This window comes from Oncorhynchus tshawytscha, linkage group LG21, assembly GCF_018296145.1.
Source record: "Oncorhynchus tshawytscha isolate Ot180627B linkage group LG21, Otsh_v2.0, whole genome shotgun sequence".
Classification (NCBI taxonomy): domain Eukaryota; kingdom Metazoa; phylum Chordata; class Actinopteri; order Salmoniformes; family Salmonidae; genus Oncorhynchus; species Oncorhynchus tshawytscha.
This window is the reverse complement of record NC_056449.1, coordinates 619,540-644,183: the sequence shown is the minus strand read 5'-3', so window position 1 is coordinate 644,183 and position 24,644 is coordinate 619,540.

Below are 24,644 nucleotides of genomic sequence, written 5' to 3'. Positions count from 1 at the left end.
TTTACTTTGTCTCTAACCCAACTCCCCAATAATACAGGGATCACTCTTGTACTTTGTATCTCAGTAATAGATTATGGAAGTGCCTGGTAATATAAAATTAATGGTATATAAAGCCATTGCCTTTATCAAAGAATAATTTGCATATTAAAGCAAATTGCCACAACCAGCGCTGTGCTGCGCTTTCAGGATAAAGTCTAGTGGAAGATTTGCCAAGCAAGTCATCTTTATGCCTTAAAGCAAACTAAACATTTTATGCGGAATAAAGATGATATCGACAGTAATTAAAATGGATCGATCTGATTCCTTCTGGACAATGGCATTGAATGAATTCAAAAGCAAACTCTGAGGAGGTGTGATGTAACGACTTTAAGAGGGGGGTGGATGAGCTCCAATGAGTAATAATCTTAATAATCTTAATATCTAGTATCTTTTAAACACTTCTCATTTAAAAATCCTAACTCCTGGGTGGGGAATCTTATGGTTAGATGGTTTCTGAAGGCCTTTACTTGATCATTGTCCATTGCAAATGACTTCCCAATTACCTTGTCGGGGAAATGCAGAGCACAAAAGCGACACATCTGACCACTTCAAAGGGTGATTCTCCTTATAATGTCTCTTTTCATGGACTAATTATAGTTTTGTTTTAATAAAGAAGTCATCTCTCCTGTAATAATATTGGTATCTTCAAACTATCAGTCTTTTTAATAACGTGGATCTTACTGATTAAATGTTAAATGTTCCAGCTCACGCCTTCATGCATTAAACCAGGTTTGGCTGTTTAATTTAAAATGGAGCACCTGCATTATATTTCTCGGCACCAGTAAAATTAGTCAGTCATTGGGACCAAATTGAAGTGTGGTATTCACCTGTATTAAACTCCAGATAACAGGTCAATTGAGTGTTGGGAACTACTAATTTCATTCCCCTCTGTTCAGTACACACAGAGGGCTAGGCCAGACATACATATTGGGAGCTTACCACCAACCTTGTAGAAATCTTGATTCATGGCCGGCTTTCAACAGGCCTCAACTTAAATAGTCCTGAAGGGCAATGCTAATGGAAGGGAGTGGGTTCGCCGTTTTATTCATGTCAGAGTGGGCATTTTCTCGTCAGCGCATTATGTTTTATCATTTACTGCAAATGTGTTTGGCAAGCTCACAAACTGATACTTAAATTCGGTCTGCTGTTGCTTTTGGGACTTCTCCAGATACGGAGTCACCCACAAGTAGAAGCTGCGGAAAACATATTTATGGTCCAATACCGGTCAGTGATGATGCAACTAGTCACTTTTTAAATGAAAGAAATGTGTTAGAGTTCATGAGAGAAACTCCAGTAAGCAATATCTTAAACCTCTTACTTTAACCCCCCACTGCTCAAAAATAACATATATTTCATGTGTATTGCTTTGCTCACCTTTAATATTGTCTAAAGTATTGTGTATTTTGCAGTGCTTCTTCCAATTCCATGGAACAATTATTGTTTTTCTTAGGCCAGCCAACCACCTGGGGGTGGCCCGTCAGGAAGTCCATAACGGCTGGTCGGCTGCTACTACACAGGCAATGCTAAATGACAATGACTGACCAGTATCAAGGGGAAACTTCCTACCAGAGTTTGTAGTTCAGAGTTTACAGAGTATTGTTTGTATAATTCATTTTTCTTCTTAAAAATTTAAAAAGCACTGCCCAAACTTTCAATCAAAGTTAATAAATGAAAAATAAGCACTGCAGATATAATTTGTTCAAATGTTTGCAAAGTGAAAATTGTTATAGAACATCGTCATTTAATATTACATTTGAAAAATAATGTTTTTATGACTGCAGGTCCTGTCTAAAGTATGAATGGGTGTGATTTGAATAGATGTCAAGGATTTCAAACGAGATTGACCTTTTCCAGGCAGAACTTTTTCAGTATTTTCAGATTCAGATCAACTTTATTATCCCACCAGGGGGAAATTCATTTGGTCATGTGCTTAAAAAGAGTGCACATAAAACATGAAAACACAAACTACACAATATAATTAATTGAAAGTGCTATAGCTACACGTTTAAAGTGAAAGTGCAATATACTGTGTACTCAAGGGACCATCAGACGATCCCTTATACAGCTTAATGACTGTTGGATTAAAAGAGTCCCCATATCTATCCGTTTTGATTTGATTTTGAAGAAGTCTCTTTACCCTTGTCCAGCTGCTGCTGTGACTGAGTTTTGAGTGGAGATGATGAGTACTGTTCTGTAAAATTCTTTCAAGTTTTAGGAGGTTGAGTTTTGTGTACAGGTTGGTGACTGATTATTGATCTATGCCAATTATCCTTCCCACCGTCCTGAAGTTTGACTTGGTCTTGCGCTCACATGGTTCCAAACACGCATCAGACCAAAGGACAACACACTCTGCAGGACAGATTTATAGAACAGTTGTAAGAAAGGAGTTGCAGTGGGAACTCCAGGTGGCGTGCTGTTGATTAAAAAAAATCCCTGGGGACCTCATACGGCCCCCTACCATCAGAACCTGCCCTAGCCACAAAGTGACATAAGCGGCCACTAGGGGGCCCGGACCTTCCCAAAAAGTCTACGAAAAATGTATGAATCGGTAAGTTAGTCTAGCCAACTGTCTTATAAATGTTAATTCCCCTATATTTTGGGGACTTCCGTTATAATTTCATTGTTTTATCAAGGCATATAAAGTTAATTTGCTTAGATCAACTTCAGTTAGGCCAAATTGCTTCACGACAGTTCTGGCTGACAGCCCCGCTTTCATACTTCAATTCAGTTGGCCTCGAAGGACTCTAGGGTCTCGGGTTACATATCCACAGCCATTGGATGCTTGGGAGTCCCGCCTTAACACTCATTTGCTGATTGGGCTGTCCATCAATTTGTGACAGAATGATACATCACAGGCATGCAAACTGCATAGCCGAGAGTCTATGGCAGTGATCCTATTGTTCTATGACAAACACACATCGATTTATTTCGAATTTCAGAAATAAAAACTAACACAATTTGAAAATGTGTAACAAAACCACTTTGTGTTCATCACGTTGTATTAGATGAAAGCTGAGATTGTGACGAATCAGTAGATTAGTTCACAGGGGGGATAGACAACAATGAATGAGAGCAGCGCAACAGGAAATTAGTCGGATTTTCCCTGACCTCTAGTTACATAAAAAACGATTACAGTAATAAGGCAGCTGAAATCTTGTCAATTGTAAAGTTGATTGTGAGTATATGTAGATCAGTGGAGGCTCTTCAGAGGAGGAAGGGGAGGACCATCCTCAGTGAAATTTCATAAAAAATAATGAAATATTTAAAAAGTCGTCCTTTTTAGATAAAACTATACAAAATATATACATACAAATCAAATCAAATTTATTTGTCACTTACACATGGTTAGCAGATGTTAATGCGAGTGTAGCGAAATGCTTGTGCTTCTAGTTCCGACAATGCAGTAATAACCAACGAGTAATCTAACTAACAATTCCAAAACTACTACCTTATAGACACAAGTGTAAAGGGATAAAGAATATGTACATAAAGATATATGAATGAGTGATGGTACAGAGCGGCATAGGCAAGATGCAGTAGATGGTATCGAGTACAGTATATACATATGAGATGAGTATGTAAACAAAGTGGCATAGTTTAAAACCTCTTAAGTCGACCCCCTACTTTTTCGAACATTCTGTTAAAAATCGCACAACATTTCGGCGTCCTGCTACTCATGCCAGGAATATAGTATATGCATATGATTCGTATGTGTGGATAGAAAACACTCTCACGTTTCTAAAACTGGTTAAATCACCGCTGTGACTATAACAGAGCGTCTGTTTCATCGAAAAGCGCAAGAAAAACTGATCACTGAAAACTGAAACTGCGCCACTTGCATGTATTGTTTAAGGGGCACGAAATTAAATGGGGCCGAGATTGCAAGTCCTACAGCTTCCACACGATGTCACCAGTCTTGTCAATTGCCTTCTCGTTGTTTCTTGGTCAAACGAGGAAGAGAGACCACTTTCCATCCGGTCTCCGACAGGAAGTTTTGGGAGAGAGATTTCGGAAGATGATTTGAAATCGTGGAGCTATTGAATACACACATCGCCGCAGCGCCTTCTTCACGATGCTGTCTGTGTGGTTGGACCAATTCAGTTTGTCTGTGATGTGTACGCCAAGGAACTTAAAACTTACAACCCTCTCCACTACTGTCCCATCGATGTGGATAGGGGGGTGTTCCCTCTGCTGTTTCCTGAAGTCCACAATCATCTCCTTAGTTTTGTTGACGTTGAGTGTGAGGTTATTTTCCTGACACCACACTCCGAGGGCCCTCACCTCCTCCCTGTAGGCCGTCTCGTCATTGTTGGTAATCAAGCCTACCACTGTTGTGTCGTCCGCAAAGTTGATGATTGACTTGGAGGCGTGCGTGGCCACGCAGTCGTGGGTGAACAGGGAGTACAGGAGAGGGCTCAGAACGCACCCTTGTGGGCCCCCCCAGTGTTGAGGATCAGCGGGGTGGAGATGTTGTTACCTACCCTCACCACCTGGGGGTGGCCCGTCAGGAAGTCCAGTACCCAGTTGCACAGGGCGGGGTCGAGACCCAGGGTGGAGGGTACTATGGTGTTAAATGCTGAGCTGTAGTCGATGAACATCATTCTCACGTAGGTATTCCTCTTGTCCAGATGGGTTAGGGCAGTGTGCAGTGTGGTGAGATTGCATCGTCTGTGGACCTATTTGGGCGGTAAGCAAATTGGAGTGGGTCTAGTGTGTCAGGTAGGGTGGAGGTGATTATGGTCCTTGACTAGTCTCTCAAAGCACTTCATGATGACGGAGTGAGTGAGTGCTACGGGGCGGTAGTCATTTAGCTCAGTTACCTTAGCTTTCTTGGGAACAGGAACAATGGTGGCCCTCTTGAAGCATGTGGGAACAGCAGACTGGGATAAGGATTGATTGAATATGTCCGTAAACACACCAGAGAGCTGGTCTGTGCATGCTCTGAGGGCGCGGCTGGGGTGCCGTCTGGGCCTGCAGCCTTGCGAGGGTTAACACGTTTAAACGTTTTACTCACCCCGGCTGCAGTGAAGGAGAGTCCGCATGTTTTGGTTGCGGACCGTGTCAGTGGCACTGTATTGTCCTCAAAGCGGGCAAAAAAGTTATTTAGTCTGTCTGGGAGCAAGACATCCTGGTCTGTGACTGGGCTGGTTTTCTTTTTGTAATCCGCAATTGACTGTAGACTCTGCCACATACCTCTTGTGTCTGAGCCATTGAATTGCGATTCTACTTTGTCTCTATACTGACGCTTAGCTTGTTTGATTGCCTTGCGGAGGGAATAGCTACACTGTTTGTATTCGGTCATGTTTCCGGTCACCTTGCCCTGATTAACCTCTTGGAACACTAGGGGCAGTATTTCATTTTTGGATGAAAAAACGTTCCCATTTTAAACAAGATATTTTGTCACGAAAAGATACTCGACTATGCATATAATTGACAGCTTTGGAAAGAAAACACTCTAACGTTTCCAAAACTGCAAAATATTATCTGTGAGTGCCACAGAACTGATGCTACAGGCGAAACCAAGATGAAACTTCAAACAGGAAGTGAGCCAAATGTTTGAGGCGCTGTTTTCCATTGTCTCCTTATATGGCTGTGAATGCGCCCTGAACGTGCCTACACTTTCTGCCGCATTGTGACGTGTTTGTAGGCATATCATTGGAAGATTGGCCATAAGAGATTACATTTACCAGGTGTCCGCCCGGTGTCCTTTGTCGAAATTGGTGCGTAATCTTCAGCTGCAAGCATTCTTCCATGTGATTCAGAGGAGAGAGCAGACTTCCACGAACGATATATCATCGAAGAGATATGTGAAAAACACCTTGAGGATTGATTCTAAACAATGTTTACCATGTTTCAGTCGATATTATGGAGTTAATTTGGAAAAAAGTTCTGCGTTTTGATGACTGAATTTTCATTTTTTTTTGGTAGCCAAACGTGACGAACAAAACGGAGCGATTTGTCCTAAACAAATAATCTTTTTGGAAAAACTGAACATTTGCTATCTAACTGAGAGTCTCCTCATTGAAAACATCTGAAGTTCTTCAAAGGTAAATGATTTTATTTGAATGCTTTTCTTGTTTTTGTGAAAATGTTGCCCGCTGAATGCTACGCTAGCTATCAATAATCTTACACAAATGCTTGTTTTGCTATGGTTGAAAAGCATATTTAGAAAATCTGAGATGACAGTGTTGTTAACAAAAGGCTAAGCTTGAGAGCTAGCATATTTCTTTCATTTCATTTGCGATTTTCATGAATAGTTAACGTTGCGTTATGGTAATGAGCTTGAGGCTGTATTCACGATCCCGGATCCAGGATGGCTAGAATCAAGAGGTTAAAAGCAGTGGTTCGCGCTTTCAGTTTCACACGAATGCTGCCATCAATCCACGGTTTCTGGTTTGGGAATGTTTTAATCGTTGCTATATGGGAACGACATCTTCAACACACGTTCTGATGAACTCGCTCACCGAATCAGCGTTTTCGTCTATGTTGTTGTTTGACGCAATACGAAACATATCCCAGTCCACGTGATGGAAGCAGTCTTGGAGCGTGGCATCAGATTGGTCGGACCAGCGTTGAACAGACCTCAGCGAGGGAGCTTCTTGTTTTAGCTTCTGTCTGTAGGCAGGGAGCAACAAAATGGAGTCGTGGTCAGCTTTTCCGAAAGGAGGGTGGGGGAGGGCCTTATATGCGTCGCGGAAGTTAGAATAGCAATGATCCAAGGTTTTACCAGCCCTGGTTGTGCAATCGATATGCTGATACAATTTAGGGAGTCTTGTTTAGATTAGCCTTGTTCAAATCCCCAGCTACAATGAATGCTCCCTCAGGATATGTGGATTCTAGTTTGCAAAGAGTCATCGATGTGTCTGCTTGGGGGGGAATATATACAGCTGTGATTATAATCGAAGAGAATTCCCTTGGTAGATAATGCAGTCGACATTTGATTGTGAGGAATTCTAAATCAGGTGAACAGAAGGACTTGAGTTCCTGTATGTTGTTGTGACCACACCACGACTCGTTAACCATAAAGCATACGCCTCCGCCCCTCTTCTTACCAGAAAGATGTTTGTTTCTGACGGCGTGATGCGTGGAGAAACCAGCTGGCTGCACCGACTCCTATAGCGTCTTTCGAGTGAGCCATGTTTCCGTGAAGCAAAGAACGTTACAGTCTCTGATGTCCCTCTGGAATGCTACCCTTGCTTGGATTTCATCAACCTTGCAGTCAAGAGACTGGACATTGGCGAGAAGTATGCTAGGGAGTGGTGCGCGATGTGCCCGTCTCCGGAGTCTGACCAGAAGACCGCTTCGTTTCCCTCTTTTACGAAGTCGTTGTTTTGGGTCGCCGGCTGGGATCCATTCCATTGTCCTGGGTGAAAGGCAGAACCCAGGATCCGCTTTGCAAAAGTCATATTCTTGGTCGTACCGATGGTGAGTTGACGCTGCTCTTATATTCAGTAGTTCTAAGCAACTGTATGTAATGAAACCTAAGATGACCTGGGGTACCAATGTAAGAAATAACACGTAAAAAAAACAAAAAACTGCATAGTTTCCTAGGAACGCGCCGGAAGTTAAAGGGTACGTCACCAAATAATTAAAATACAGTTTTGCAATGAAGGTCTAAAGTAACTTCAACAGCATTGTCTGTGGTAGCACCATGGTGTAGCCGGAGGACTGCTATCTCCCGTCCTCCTCTGGCTACATTGACTTCAATACAAAACCGTAGGCCTCACCCCCTTCCATCGACATACAGTGGGGAGAACAAGTATTTGAATCACTGCCGATTTTGCAGGTTTTCCTACTTACAAAGCATGTAGAGGTCTGTAATTTTTTATCATAGGTACCCTTCAACTGTGAGAGACGGAATCTAAAACAAAAATCCAGAAAATCACATTGTATGATTTAAGTAATTAATTAGCATTTTATTGAAATCTACAATGTACTATTTTTCATACTAATTACTATGGCAATGCAAACAAAAGTGCATCCGAATCATAGAAAATAAATACAAAAGTATAAGGCATTACTACAGTGGTTGCTCAACTCAAAGTTTTGAGATTATTTTAGAGGTTAGAGGTAATTTGTGGTTTACTGCGTCACTGCTCCAGACCAGCGCAAGTGGGAGTTAGAGCACTGATTATGATTACTGGAAAATACTCTTTCAAAATTAATGGAAGAGACAATGAGATTTTTATTTTTATTGAATCTCCATTTGAGTATTGGTTAGACTACAATTAAGGTGAGTTAATGTTAGGATTATTTTGCTCTTACTGTAGTACTGTAGCCTACTCCCGACCGGTCATGTCGTACAGCGCCATAATGGGCTATTAGCAGGACAATTGATCAGCATTAAAAACTTTGTGGATGGGGCATCCCAAGGGGCGCAGCGGTCTAAGACACTGCATCACAGTGAAAAATGATCAGGAGACCCATGAGGCGACGGTGGGCTTTTGGTTTCTCTCCCTTTAAAAACCTAAATAAATTATTCTAAATTAACTATCTGGCTTTATTTACATATAAGTAAGAATGTCTCACCCCATGTTCAAGAATTGCCTACCCGTGTGTGATCAACTATTTCAGCACCATTTCGCGCTGCTCAGAGACATTCATGGGGACTGGTCTTGATGAATCAATGAGATTTTATTTTCACTGAATCTTGGTTTGGGTATTCATTAGGCTCCAATTAGGGTGTGGAAATGTTATGCTCTTAGTACTGTAGCTTATGCTCGACTGTCAGGTTGTACAGCGCCATATTTTCTTGACGGAAACCCTGAAAATTAATAAAATTAGTCCCATATAATATGTTTTTACAAAAAAAGGTTTTAAAATTCTCTAGTACAGCCAATATTGAAGACTATCAAATGCTTCTCAAAGATGCCCTCTGGTGGTCAAACTAGCACTAACTAGCATTAATTGCAACAGTGGCTGACAATTAAATAACCTGTCAATTCTGCGTCAGTCCGCATGGTGTTTTAATTTTAATTTTACCTTTATTTAACCAGGCAAGTCAGTTAAGAACACATTCTTATTTTCAATGACGGCCTGGGAACAGTGGGTTAACTGCCTGTTCAGGGGCAGAACAACAGATTTGTACCTTGTCAGCTCGGGGGTTTGAACTCGCAACCTTCCGGTTACTAGTCCAACGCTCTAACCACTAGGCTACGCTGCCACTAGGCTACGCTGTGCTGCGTAGCCTAGTGGCATCATGCTGCGATATGATGCAACTTTTACAGGAAGAACCACTCTAGGTAATGTTCAATGTTTTGGTACACCTAGTGGATAGCTCTTCATTGTCTACACCCATTCAGCATTATTCACACCTTATTCCCACCCATCACTTTTAACTCTTGAAGCTAGGGGGCACTATTTTTATTTTTGGAAAAATAACGTTCCCAAAGTAAACGGCCTATTTCTCAGGACCAGATGCTAGAATATGCATATAATTGACAGCTTAGGATAGAAAACACTCTAAAGTTTCCAAAACTGAATTTGTTCTTAATTAACTGACTTGCCCAGTTAAATAAAGGTTACACACACACATGTTCTGGGGCACTTGTTATAAACTTTACCTAGCACCCGGATATTTTAGCACAAACTTGGCCGCAAGTGGATCTTCCAGCAAGACAATAACCCCAATGACACATCAAAATCCACAAGAAAATTGTTAATTGACCACAAAAATCTACATTTTGCAATGGCCATCTCAGTCTTCGAACTTGAACCCCATTGAAAACCTGGGGTTTGAATTGAAGAGGGCAGTCCATAAGCAAAGACAAAGGATATCAAGGATCTGGAAAGATTCTGTATGGAGGAATGGTTTAAGATCCCTCCCAAATGTGTTCTCCAATCTCATGAAACAAACATTTTAGAAAATATCTCAGCGCAATTATCCTTGCAAGGGGACAATTAGATTATTTTATACTAATACAATTGCTCAGAGAAAAATATTTTGTAATAGGTACATTTTTTTCTTTCAAAAATATAGTGGTCATAATTATTGAAAAAAAAATCTCTAAGCAATTGTATTTGTATAAAATAATATAATTAAATTTTTTGGAGACTATATAATATAGCTCAGTATTTATTTTACAGTCCTTTTTGCTCATCTTTATCAAGGGTGCCAATAATTGTTAACCTGACTGTATTTGCATACAAGTAGTCACACATTTTAGTACACTGTCATATACAGTATACAAATTGTATTTTTCACAGTTATACCTGTTTGTTGTGTCTCTGTGATTTATTTGTAAATCTATAAATGGAGCATCCCACAAACTGGTATAACAACGGTAAGTAAACTAATATGTTCAGTATCATCCAAACTGTAGTTGTAATTCTAATGCTGCTCTGTGAACCCTGATTCTGACCATGCCAATGTTGTAAATGTGTATATTATGTTAGTGGCGGCAGGTAGCCTAGTGGAGAGTTGCGTCAGTAACCGAAAGGTTGCTGGTCTGAATCTCCGAGCCGACTAGGTGAAAAATCTGTAGGTGTGCCCTTTACCCTAATTGCTCCTGTAAATTGCTCTGGATAAGAGCAGCAGCCAAATTACTTAAACGTATGTGAGAGTAGCCTACTTATGGATGTGTAAGCATTTTTAGAAATTTTAATGTGTAACTTCACTTAATCCATTCTCCCTCTATCCCTTTTCCATCAATCCATACACATCTTGTTTCTGACAGACTGTCTCTCATTCTCTCTTCCATCTATTCACTCTTATCTTCTCCCTCTCTCCCTGAAAGCCCATTATCTTTGTAGATGGGGGGCCATTATGCACCAGCCAATGCAATCAGTTGATTAAATGCCACTTCGACCTCCTGCTCCAATCAGTCACAGGAGGGGGAGCTCACTAACTCAGTGTCCACTCGTCATATGGGCCAGGATATCCACCACTGCACTGCCTCACCTGCTGTGGTCTCCACGACCCTCTACATGGGACCTATGTTTCTACCTCAGCCACCAGAGAGGTCCCAGCCCTGACAGATAAGCTAAATATCTTCTAAGATATTAGTTGGGTTGTTTTATTTTTCCCCTAGAGGCCCTGTGTCATTGTAAATCCCCTCAACGCCCAATCGAACGTATTAGTCATTCACAGAGAGAAAGACACTGCATGCTGAAAACATTTTTTATATGTATTTATTTAACTTTTATTTAACTAGGCAAGTCAGTTAAGAACAAATTATTATTTACAATGACGGCCTACCAAAAGGCAAAAGGCCTCCTGCGTGGAAAGGGGCTGGGATGAAAAAATATATGAATATAGGACAAAACACACATCACGACAAGAGAGACAACACAACACTACATAAAGAGACCTAAGACAACATGGCAAGGCAGCAACACATGGCAACACAGCATGGTAGCAACACAACATGACTACAACATGGTAGCAACATTATTGGGCACAGACACAGCACAAAGGGCAAGAAGGTAGAGACAACAATACATCACGCAAAGCAGTCACAACTGTCAGTAAGAGTGTCCATGACTGAGTCTTTGAGTGAAGAGATTGAGATAAAACTGTCCAGTTTGAGTGTTTGCTGCAGCGAACTGAAAAGACAAGCGACCCAGGGATGTGTGTGCTTTGGGGACCTTCAACAGAATGTGACTGGCAGAACGGGTGTTGTATGTGAGGATGAGGGCTGCAGTAGATATCTTAAATAGGGGGGAGTGAGGACTGCAGTAGATATCTTAGATAGGGGGAGTGAGGACTGAGAGGGTTTTAGCTGTGGAATTGATAGAAAGAGCAGAGCCTGGTGGAGAAACAAGGCCAATGATCAAGCTCTTCCCGCAAGCTACCCAGGCAACTGCCTCTCACTGAAAATGTAAAACGTGATGGCCGCTCTTAGTCCAGGAATTAAGATGAATTGGTGGTTCTGACACCACCACTTTTATGCCAAGGGCATGCATATGTTGTCTTTGATAAACACTTAAAATATTGGAAAGCCTGTGGTGGATTTATTTGCACATAGGCATGGTACACCCACATGCATAATTCATTGCATGGACAAAGAGGTATTTATAATGTTGATTTAGCGATGCTGTATAATGAAGGTACAGGGATCTGGGTGTTTCTATCCATGTCTTGGCACAGACAAGGTCTGGAACCCATGATAATCCACCAGTATCTGTCTTCGCCTTCCAAATGTCACCTTTTCACATTGGAGGAAAGGATATATAAACAGAGCTGAAGCCACACCCCTGAAGGATGTTCAGATTAGATAAAGGCAGGGGCATACTGTATGTGGCTAGTACAGTATAGTAACATTATAAAATCCATGTGATCCAGTTTATGGCCCAGTGATCCAATACCATATTATTAGCCAATATTGTATCTATTAGAATTCTTATGGACTTTTAGTAAGCCAATCTCTGAAAAACATTCAAGAGACAAATACATATGTCTGATATACTAACTCAACATATCTCCTTCACCTTCACACAGCAATACTCACTCAACGATATTCGTGAATAAGGACCTACTCCCCTCCAACCCCCTCAGCTGCCCTGCCTCATCATGCCCGTTCAGCATCAGCTATAGCATGCAGTAGAGCAGCTCAGTGTCTCCCATCCAAGCAGCCTGTAGAATTGGATCTGTCATTGGACTGTTATAATTATTGCTGCTTTATTGGCAGCAGCCCAGTGGATCTGTCACATCATTAAAGGGGAACAGGGCCAACGACAGGCATTGCCATGGCGATCCCACCATTATCTCACTGCTCAATGCTCACCTCATCTATAGGGAGATTGAAATGGATCGTGTTCCATGGGCTTGTCCATTTTTGTCCCACTGCAAAAAAGGAGAGTGAGAAAGATCTAGAGTGGGGTGTAACAGAGTCTCTACTGCCAGAAGAAGGATTTACAAATAGTAATTACGTTACCTATTATGATGTGGACCTATTGTGAGCAAAAACAAACATCAGTGTTATGGTTCAGTTTGATTAAAGTGCTCTCTGCTGGCTTGGCCGTGTTACTGTGCTGCAGCCAAGCTGCCTGGGCTTGCAGGGAATCAAGCTTCTCTCCCTCTGAGCTTGTATCTACTGCACAGCACAAATCCAATGGATCATCCAGCTTCAATAATATCTGACTATAACTGACAGGACAGCTGTGCCTTTCCCCTGTCACTGCCATAGTCAATGCTGTTTTCTGCAGAATTGGAGAGCTCTGAAATATTTTCCAGATTTTCAGTCCTCCTCCCCAGAGGCACTTGATCAAATAATGCCCTTCATCCAATAAGCACTTAATTGAGCAGGCATAATGTTGAACATTGGCGACCATAATGGCTACCGTCTCGGAAGCCCAGACATGGCGAGTAATAAATCTGACTTTGTCTATTATGTTAATGTTGCCTGTGTTTAACCAGGAGGCCTGGTTTATTGTCTTGAAGGCTGTATGCCAGTGGCTGCTGTGCTGCTCATGGTGCAATACCCCTGGCCTCTTTTCCGGAGTCTTAGCCTCGTCTCCAGCCTCACCAGCAAGGACCTAGCTGCCCCAGAATGCAAAATTAGAAAGCAGCCCAGCAGTACTTTTTTGTGTCTGTCTCAACACAAGACAAATCCTCTTCAACCGAGACCTCAAACTGTCTGTTCTGTAAGTTAACCCATGTTTTATTACAGACACTGTAAGATGACTCCTCTGCTGCACCAGTTCATATGAGACACCATGAAAATCATTCAGACCCTGTTTTTGACACGAGGGGCTAAAAATAATGTTTCTGTTGACATGCTGACGATTCAGATGACAATCGATAGAGAGTGTCTCAGTAGACTCTGTTGCTCATACATTTGTAGGGTCAGTTAGCATCTCTTGGAATGACTGGCCCTTTGAGGGAGAGAAAAGCACACTGTAGTCAATGACCCACTCTTCTGAGTTCTTTGACCTGGTAATAAATCCAATGACAATGGCAGAAAACAACTGGGTATGTCTGCTGAATGAGGACCACAATGTGCTCTGGATGTCTAAAGACAAGGAGGAGGAGAAGCGGAGGAGGATGAAGGCAAGCGAACACTCAACTCTGAGAGAGTCCATGATCACGCTGTCCTCTTCCACTCCAAAACCTCAGACAGCTGGGCATCACCATCCTCCCCCCCGCCCATCCCTTGATCTCTCTCTTTGGGCTGCCCAGCTGTGCTCGCCACTGAAATCTCCCTATATCTCTCTCTGTTGGTTTGTTACCAGCTGGGTTCCTGGTGGGTGTTTGCTGTTATCAAAGGCTCCCCTTGCTGGGCTTGACACACCCACAGTGCCCATCAGGCCCATGATCAGAGCAGCGCATGAAGGGAGAGGGAGGAGTAACTGGGTCAGGATTTAGGTCCCCCCTTGGTGGAGTGGGGGAGAGAGAGAGAAACACGCAGGCCAAGACTCATTACGCCCCCTCTTTCCCTCTCTTTTTCTGTCTTTTTATCTCCATCCTTGTCACTGCCAGCAAGCAAAATCTTGCAGACATTTATGATGAGGCAGGTTTCTGCTCTTCACTGCAATGCCGCTTCCTCTAGGAGAGTCTAAAAAGCCAGCAATTCGGCTATCAATGTATAATTTGATGAAATTACATTTCACCTCCCTAATTTTGAGTTGCACCCCCTTTTGCCCTCAGAACAGCCTCAAAACAAATGGGAAATGGGAGCTTGAAAAACCCAGCAGTGTTGCAGTGTGCCTGGCACCTACTACCATACCTCGTTCAAAGCACTTAAATATTTTGTCTTGCCCATTTACCCTCTGAATGGCACATATACAGTACACAATCCATGCCTCAAGGCTTAAAAATCATTTTTTTAACCTGTTTCCTCCCCTTCATCCACACTGATTGAAATGACAATATGGGATCATAGCTTTCGCCTAACTTCCTGTTCTATTAAGGAAGTCACAGCGGGGTGTGCGTCACATAAGACTAAATGGGAAATATACTGAACAAAAATGTAAATGCAACATCCAAGTTGATTCGGTGATTACAACTCAGTAAACTCATTAAAATATTTTAAATTGTTGGATGTTGCATTCACAACTCAGTAAAATATTTTAAATTGTTGGATGTTGCATTTACATTTTGTTCAATATATTTCCCACTTAGTCTTATGTGACACACACCCCGCTGTGCCTTCCCTATTAGAACGGGAAGTTATTTCCAGAAATAATAAAAAGTTAGGTATAGAATTTCTCAGGAGTCAACCTTTACCCCCTCCACTAGCATCCCTCCATGCGGGGGGGACTGCACAGTAATTGGATTTAAGGGAGAAAAAGGTCTTAAGCGATGAGACATGAAATGAGGAGGAGGGAGGATAGCCCTCATCCCTGTTGCTCTTTCTACAGCTGATATAACAAAGCTGGGCGCTGGGAGCCGGAAAGCCTCTCCTTCACAGGAGGAGAATCGGCTCAGGGGAAGATAGTTCCCCCGTTGACAGAGATGGATGATCATGGCAGCAGATTGAGGGCACAGTGAACCGGAGTTCTCCAATTCACTCTCTCCGTGGCGTGCCACGTTGTGGCTTGTAGCGTGAAGAATGTGCTAGGGGAAGTGGAGGTAATCCTGACGCAGAAGAAAGGAGCTGGACGAGGATCAAACAAGGAGACTAAGAAATATCTCAGCGTGTTGACTGGACTGGCATGATGAGGAAATTGTCCATCTCGACGGGAGGCCAAGAACAGTGGCTGTCTCAGTGGAAGAGACTGCGGTCAGACAGAAAACCAGCAAACCAGCTGAATTCTGTGAACTCTGTTAATTACGCTTTTTGACAATTCCTTAGCACTGTCTTCATTATCTAAATTCTCATATTTCAATGTCGCATATAGTTTATGGGGCGGCAGTGTAGCCTAGTGGTCAGAGCGTTGGACTAGTAACCGAAAGGTTGCAAGATTGAATCACCGAGCTGACAAGGTACAAATCTGTTCTGACCCTCATCCTGCCAGTCCTAGGCCATCATTGAAAATAATAATTTGTTCTTAACTGACTTGCCTAGTTAAATAAAATAAATTGCCACTACTGACACTACTTCTGCAGGAAAAAAATAATTCTGCCAACAAAGAACCTAAATGTTTGAGTGCATTACATAAGCTCTATTGACAACACATTATCAAGGAAAGTAACTGGCTCTCCAGAATACAGCTGGATGAGTGTGTGTGTCCTCTGATGGCCAGTGTATTTCTTCCTAGTCGTCTGTGTTATAGCTCTCCATCTTCATTCATGGCTGTAATTAGTGTCAGGGGGTTCTTTTTGTTGTTCAAAACATCTGTGTACACACACTTTTTTACATAATGTGCCATTATTTGTCTTCCTCTTTTAATTTTTATGTATTAAAGTATTTTTCTCTGACAAGCTATCACTGATGACATTTAATGAATATGCTTAAAAATTGTCAGTGAAATTAGCTGAGATTACCATGCAACACAATTTTTGTAGCAACCCTAAGCTAATTGGACAGCCAGCTGTGAGCATTAGGTATTGGTCAAGAAACATATCCCTGAACTACCAAGTGTCTACTTCATTCTCAATCATATTACAATCATACCAATAAAAACATCACTCCAATAGCTGCAGAGGCAGTTCTGGGAGCATTTGCAACAGGAGCAGTGAAAAGACACAGTAGATAGTCACAGTTCTAATCTTTCATCCCAGCTGCCCCCACTAGCCAGTATAATTAAGCGACGGCCAGAGTGTGTGCAGGAGAACAAGATGAGTGAAGCAGCTGTCTACTTGATGAACTGCATGGCCTCTGGCTTCCCTCCTCCCTTCCACTTTCCATTACTCCACGCCACCTGCAGCTCATTGAGAGACTGCCTGCCCCTTCTCAATACCTACAGCCAGGGGACTGAGAGGAGGACCTCATTCCCAAGTACTGGGAACCACAGGATAGAGGAGTGAGACACAGGTCCCTCCTGCAGGTAGTGGGAAGTTGGGGGCAGAGAGACAGAGGAGGAGTCCCAAATGGCACAATATTACCTAAATAGTACATATTCCCTGTGTTCCCTGGTCAAAACTAGTGCACTATATAGGGAATAGGGTGTCATTTGGGACACAACTTATGACAAAAGCTATGCAGTGTTTCCTGGCATGGAGAGGCACTGCGCACTCTGAGCAGCTGACCATGCAGGAACTAGGGGAGAACAGAGGGGAAAGGTACTTATTTAGACTGGGTGAGTTAATGAAAACATTGTCATGGTTTTTCCAGAGAGGCCCTTTTGGGGAACCTAAGCAAGATTTGGCTCGTGGCCCGCCCGATTGACAGTAAAGAGATTTATTTAAATGTTTATTTCCTGCAATTCTACACATTTTGCCACAGGGTGTAGAGAAAGTTTTTCCGTTTTAAAAGGCCTGGTTCTGTCAAAAACGTGCTTTTCCTGTGTTTTCTATATATTTCCACACAATGAAGTTGGAATAATACTGTGAAATTCTGAACATGATAATAACACCCTTTTAGTGTAGGAGCTATTTGAATAGACCACCTGAAAGTTCAGCCTGTTTTGGTGGATGGAGTTCTGGGCTTCCATGCTGTAAATTAGATAAAAGACCAAGAGTTCCAAACTTCGCTGCCAATAATGGAACATTTTTGGTTATCCCCTCCCCACAAACAATTTTTACCCCTTTTTCTCCCCAATTTTGTGGTATCCAATTTGTAGTAGTTACAGTCTTGTCTCATCGCTGGAACTCCCGTGTGGACTCCGAAGAGGCGAAGGTCGAGAGCCATGCGTCCTCCATTTACAACCTAACCAAAATCAAAATCAAATCAAATCAAATTTTATTTGTCACATACACATGGTTAGCAGATGTTAATGCGAGTGTAGCGAAATGCTTGTGCTTCTAGTTCCGACAATGCAGTAATAACCAACAAGTAATCTAACTAACAATTCCAAAACTACTGTCTTATACACAGTGTAAGGGGATAAAGAATATGTACATAAGGATATATGAATGAGTGATGGTACAGAGCAGCATAGGCAAGATACAGTAGATGGTATCGAGTACAGTATATACATATGAGATGAGTATGTAAACAAAGTGGCATAGTTAAAGTGGCTAGTGATACATGTATTACATAAGGGTGCAGTCGATGATAGAGTACAGTATATATGTATGCATATGAGATGAATAATGTAGGGTAAGTAACATTATATAGGGTAGCATTGTTTAAAGTGGCTAGTGATATATTTACATCATTTCCCATCAATTCCCATTATTAAAGTGGCTGGAGTTGAGTCAGTGTCAGTGTCAGTGTGTTGGCAGCAGCCACTCAATGTTAGTGGTGGCTGTTTAACAGTCTGATGGCCTTGAGATAGAAGCTGTTTTTCAGTCTCTCGGTCCCAGCTTTGATGCACCTGTACTGACCTCGCCTTCTGGATGATAGCGGGGTGACACAATGAACATTAAACCCGGAAGCCAACCGCAGCAATGTGTCGGAGGAAACACCGTACACCTGGTGATCGTGTCAGCATGCACTGCGCCCGGCCCGCCAAAGGAGGCGCTAGTGCACGATGAGACAAGGATATCCCTGCCGGCCAAGCCCTCCCTAACCCGGACGACGCTGGGCCAATTGTGCCCCATGGGCCTCCCGGTTGCGGCCAGCTGCGTCTGAGCCTGGACTCGAACCCAGAATCTCTAGTGGCACAGATAGCACTGCGATGCAGTACCTTAGACCACTGCGCCACTCGGGATGCCCCAAGAAGCATTTTTTAAATTTGAAAACAATCACAGTAAGATTATTTCATTTTTACCCAAAAATGTATTGATATTGAGATAAAAACGTATGTGTAAACATACTGAATTGTAATTGGATGCATTTTACCGCCGTATCATACTGCGCTATGATTGGTTAAGACCACCCAAGTGGTGAGATCATGGTCAGTTGATCATGGTATGAGACACGTGAACATGCTAGTTACAGCTAGCTAATAAAGAGTTACTTTAAGAAATATCCTGTTGTGCTGCCATCCTGTTAGAAGGTAACAGACTATTTTATTACAATGGTTCAATTGGATTTTCATTGTGTTCAATGGTGTTATTTGCCCCCTAGTGGATGTTTCTGGTACTTAGAAAGACTACGCAAACAGGAAGTAGAGAATTTGTTCTGCACGCATAGAAGCAGCTACAAACAACGCTACGGTGCAGGTCTTTCAATGTAGTTATTTCTTGTCACGCTTCAGCTTTGGAGTATATTTGTTTGTAAGTTCAATTCAAGCATTTAGCTAATGATTATAATCTTGTTATTGATAGATTTGCTTACATATCAATTTTGGTTGGTTGCATTTACTCACACAAATTGCAATGCCTTTCATATGTCGTTAGCTGCATTACTTTGCTCGTGCGTCAGGCAAACGAATTGTAAAATATACAATACTGTAGTTTTGTACATTATTAGAGTAATGAAAGGAGCCAATTACCATATGAGTAACAATTAGTTATATGGTTTGGCATCATGCCAGATGCATGGTACCTTAGCGCGTGCTTTGTATTTATGTAACTTCAAATGTATAATGTACAGCTACTGTCGGTGTGAATTGAATACTAAAGTATATTATTTTCTGTATTTTGCAGTTTCACAACATAAAAGTTTTCAATATATTCATTCAAGAAAAGTCACGCCTTGGGAGTTTTATTGAAGACTTAGTTGTTAGCTATCTGTCTAGTTTTGCATGGGAACGCAACTCAAGGGCAGAATAGTGAAAACACATCATCACAGCGGGCTCAAGCACAAGAATAACTGCACACGGTGGTTATGTTTCTACGTTCATCAGCCAACAAAGCCTCTTATCCTAGGGAAGACCAGCAGTCTACGATGCAACAACCAGAGCCAGGTGTTCAACAGAGAGAGATGGAAGAGCCTCTTCAACACATTGGGACCAAGTCTCAGTCTACAAGATCAGTCATCAAAACAGTCAAGCAAATCCTCAACGGTGAGTTCTGCAGCCATCAAAGCACGCGCCAAGGCAGACGCAGCTCGCGCACAAGTCTCCTATGCTGAGAAGGAAGCTTCAGTGATGAAACAAAAGGCAGAAATAGAGGCCAGCTTGTTGAAGCAAAAAGCTGACCGAGGCAAGTTTATATGTTCTCCAAGTTGAGAGAGCAGCTGCTTCTGCGTTGGCTGAAGCTGCAGCCTTTGAAGAAGCTGTAGGATCAGAACGCAGAGAGCTTCGCAAAGAACTAGACACAGGGACACAGCCCTTAAGTCCAGTCCAACGTACATGTGAGTATGTGCAACAACATGCTAGGCCCTACTTTGCTGAACATCCATTTGAAGTGGAGAAACAAGAGCTTAGTGTTGACCCAGCTACATGCCATAATCCAGAAAGTAGCAAACAACAGAACATGAGTAGAGACTCTCCGTTCAAAAGAAAGGAACAGCAGCATGGTGGATATGGAAAACAAGCCCACTTCCAGTCACACACACAAAACTTCCCTGAGTCACAAGTGGCACCAGACCTCATCAAGTACCTCCTCCTTCCGGACTCCTGAAGTTTGATGATCGCCCTGAAAATTATTGGGCATGGAAAGCATCCTTTCTCAATGCGACCAGAGACTTGAATTTATCAGCCAGGGAAGAGTTAGATCTAATTACCAAGTGGCTAGGGGCAGAGTCGTCTGAGCAAGCAAACAGAATTAGATCTGTCCATATTTTCAACGCAACAGCAGGGCTTAACATGGTCTGGCAACGACTAGAAGAGTGCTATGGTACACCCGAAGTGATCGAGAATGCACTGTTGAAGAAAATGTATGATTTTCTAAAACTGACTAACAAAGACAATCACACTCTAAGAGAACTAGGTGACATTCTTCTCGAACTGGAGTGTGCTAAAGTAGAAGGGTACCTTCCAGGCCTCGCTTATCTGGACACATCTCGGGGGGTAAACCCTATTGTAGAGAAACTTCCATTCAGTTTACAAGAAAAATGGATTGCACAGGGATCTAAATATAAGGAGGACTATCGGGTAGCATTCCCACCATTCTCGTTCTTCTCGAGATTCATCAGGAACCAGGCGAAAATTAGAAATGACCCCAGCTTCACCCTCTACACCTCAACTAACCAGGTGCCCATGAAAAGTGAGAAACCTGCCAGGTACAGCAGGAAGACACCTGTGACTGTATACAAGACAGATGCGTCATCTGAGGCCTCAGACCACCAAACCAAACCCAGTAAGACAAAGGTTGAAAACCCTGACCATCACTGCCCAATACATAACAAGCCTCATCCTCTTAAAAAGTGCCGTGGGTTTAGATAAAAAACTCTAGATGAGCGCAAATCATATCTCAAAGACAATGACATTTGTTTCCGATGTTGTGGGTCAACTCGGCACAGAGCTAAAGACTGTAAGGTTTCAATCAAGTGCTCTGAGTGCGACAGCGACAGGCATCTTGCTGCTCTGCTCTGCATCCAGGCCCAGCCCCTTCAAATACAGACACCGCTACAGCAGAGACAGAGCATGGCGGGGAGCAAGGTGACGATGCTCTTCTATCTGTCACCTCAAAGTATACAGAGATCTGTGGTGAGGCAGTCAATCCAAGATCATGTTCAAAAATATGCCTAGTCAAAGCTTATCCGGCTGGGAAAAGAGAGAAAGCTGTCAAAATGTATGTAGTGCTTGATGAACAGAGTAACAAATCTCTGGCCAAGACAGAGTTTTTCAGTCTCTTCAACATCAATGACAACTCTGCTCCATACACCATGAAGACGTGTTCTGGGGTAACAGAGACTTCAGGCAGGAGAGCCGTCAACTTCATGGTGGAGTCTATAGATGGACACATGCAGCTCACTCTCCCTACTCTGATAGAGTGTGATATGATGCCAGACGATAGGATGGAGATTCCCTCCCCCGACATTGGGTATCATCATCCCCATCTGCAACCAGTTATGGACAAAATTCCAGCTGTGGACCCAGACGCTCCCATCCTCCTACTCTTAGGACGAGACATCTTAAGGGTACACAAGGTACGAGAGCAAATCAATGGGCCCCACGACACTCCTTATGCACAGCGACTCGAGCTCGGGTGGGTCATCATGAGTGAGGTCTGTCTGGAAACGGCTCACCGACCAGCCAATGTTAACGTGTTCAGGACAAACATACTTCAAAATGGTCGCACATCCTATCTGAGCCCTTGCCCTGACATCATCCAGGTAAAAGAGAACTACAACAGCGTAGCTCAGAAACACATCTCTCCCTCTACAGTGCACTCGAGAGATCCAATCACAACTGTGAACACAGACAGCCTGGGATGTTCCGTGTTCGACAAAACACAAGACGATGATAAACCAGCACCATCAGTGGAGGACAAAGCCTTCTTGGACATTATGGACAAACAGGTTTTCCAGGATGATGGAAACAACTGGGTGGCTCCACTACCCTTTCGTCCCACTAGACGTCGCCTTCCTAATAACAGGGAGCAGGCCATAAACCGTCTCACATCACTTCGCAGGACTTTAGACAAAAAGCCTGACATGAAGCGTCATTTTATTGACTTCATGCAAAAGATGCTGGATAACGACCAAGCCGAACCTTCACAGCCACTAGAGGGAGACAAAGAACGTTGGTATCTGCCCATATTTGGTGTTTACCATCCACAAAAGCCTGAACAAATACGCGTAGTATTTGACTCCAGTGTTAAGTGTCAAGGCGTGTCACTTAACGATGTCCTGCTCAGTGGTCCAGACTTAAACAACACACTCTTGGGTGTCCTAATGCGTTTCCGCAAGGATTGCATTGCACTAACAGCAGATGTGCAACAAATGTTTTACTGTTTTTGTGTACGTGAGGATCACAGAGATTACTTAAGGTTTCTCTGGTATGAAGATAACAACCCACATAGAAACATAACTGAGTACAGGATGAAAGTCCATGTATTTGGGAACAGCCCTTCACCAGCCGTAGCCATCTACTGCATGAGACGAGCGGCGCTACAGGGTGAGATGGAACACGGGTCAGAACCCAAGCAATATGTAGTGAGGAACTTCTACGTCGATGATGGTCTGACATCAGTAGCTACTACAGAAGAAGCTATCAACATTCTAAGAAAAACACAAGCAATGTTGGCGGAGTCCAACATGAAACTACACAAGATTGCATCCAATAGCAAAACAGTTATGGAAGCCTTCCCTATGGAGGACCGTGCGAAAGACTTAAAAGATCTGGACCTAGGAGTGGATCCTCTCCCCTTTCAACGGAGTCTGGGACTATCCTGGAACCTGGAAACAGACAGCTTCTCATTCCAGGTGTTGCACAATGAGAAGCCTTTTACGCGGAGAGGCATCCTGTCCACAGTGAATAGTCTTTATGACCCCTTTAGGTTCGTGGCTCCAATAACAATGCAAGGTACAGCCTTAATCAGAGAACTCTCTTCTGATCAGAGTGAGTGGGATGCCCCTCTTCCCACAGAAAAGGAAGGGAAATGGAAAAAGTGGAAGCAAGTTCAGTGTCTTGCTGACACCTTTTGGAAAAGGTGGAGACAAGAGTACCTGACAACACTGCAGAGATGCAGAAAATGGACAGCAGAAAAGCCAAATGTAAAAGTGGGAGATGTTGTCTTATTGAAAGACAGTCAGGCACACAGAAATGACTGGCCAGTCGGACTTGTGGTAAAAACCTTTCCCAGTACTGACAAAAAGGTTAGGAAAGTAGAACTAAAAATTGTCAAGCAAGGAGCTGCTAAGGTGTTTCTGAGACCAATCTCAGAGATTGTTGTTCTTCTTTCTGAAGCATCCTAATCAAAAGATAAAAATAGAAAGGACATTATTTGTTTCTTGATATGTTTTATTTCATAGTGGCACAATTTCATTATACCAGGCGGGGAGTGTGCTGCCATCCCGTTAGAAGGTAACAGACTATTTTGTTACAATGGTTCAATTGGATTTTCATTGTGTTCAATGGTGTTATTTGCCCCCTAGTGGATGTTTCTGGTACTTAGAAAGACTACGCAAACAGGAAGTAGAGAATTTGTTCTGCACGCATAGAAGCAGCTACAAACAACGCTTCGGTGCAGGTCTTTCAATGTAGTTATTTCTTGTCACGCTTCAGCCTTGGAGTATATTTGTTTGTAAGTTCAATTCAAGCATTTAGCTAATGATTATAATCTTGTTATTGATAGATTTGCTTACATATCAATGTTGGTTGGTTGCATTTACTCACAAATTGCAATGCCTTTCATGTATGTCGTTAGCTGTATTACTTTGCTCGTGCGCCAGGCAAACGAATTGTAAAATATACAATACTGTAGTTTTGTTACTGTTCCTTGTGTAATATGCTTTGTTATTCTACATAAATGGTTGTACATTATTAGAGTAATGAAAGGAGCCAATTACCATATGAGTAACAATTAGCTATATGGTTTGGCATCATGCCAGATGCATGGTACCTTAGCGCGTGCTTTGTATTTATGCAACTTCAAATGTATAATGTACAGCTACTGTCGGTGTGAATTGAATAGTAAAGTATATTATTTTCTGTATTTTGCAGTTTCACAACATAAACGTTTTCAATATATTCATTCAAGAAAAGTCACGCCATGGGAGTTTTATTGAAGACTTAGTTGTTAGCTATCTGTCTAGTTTTGCATGGGAATGCAACTCAAGGGCAGAATACCTGTCGTACTGCATTTTAGTAATTTGTACAAAACGAGGCAGGCTGAATTGGAATTT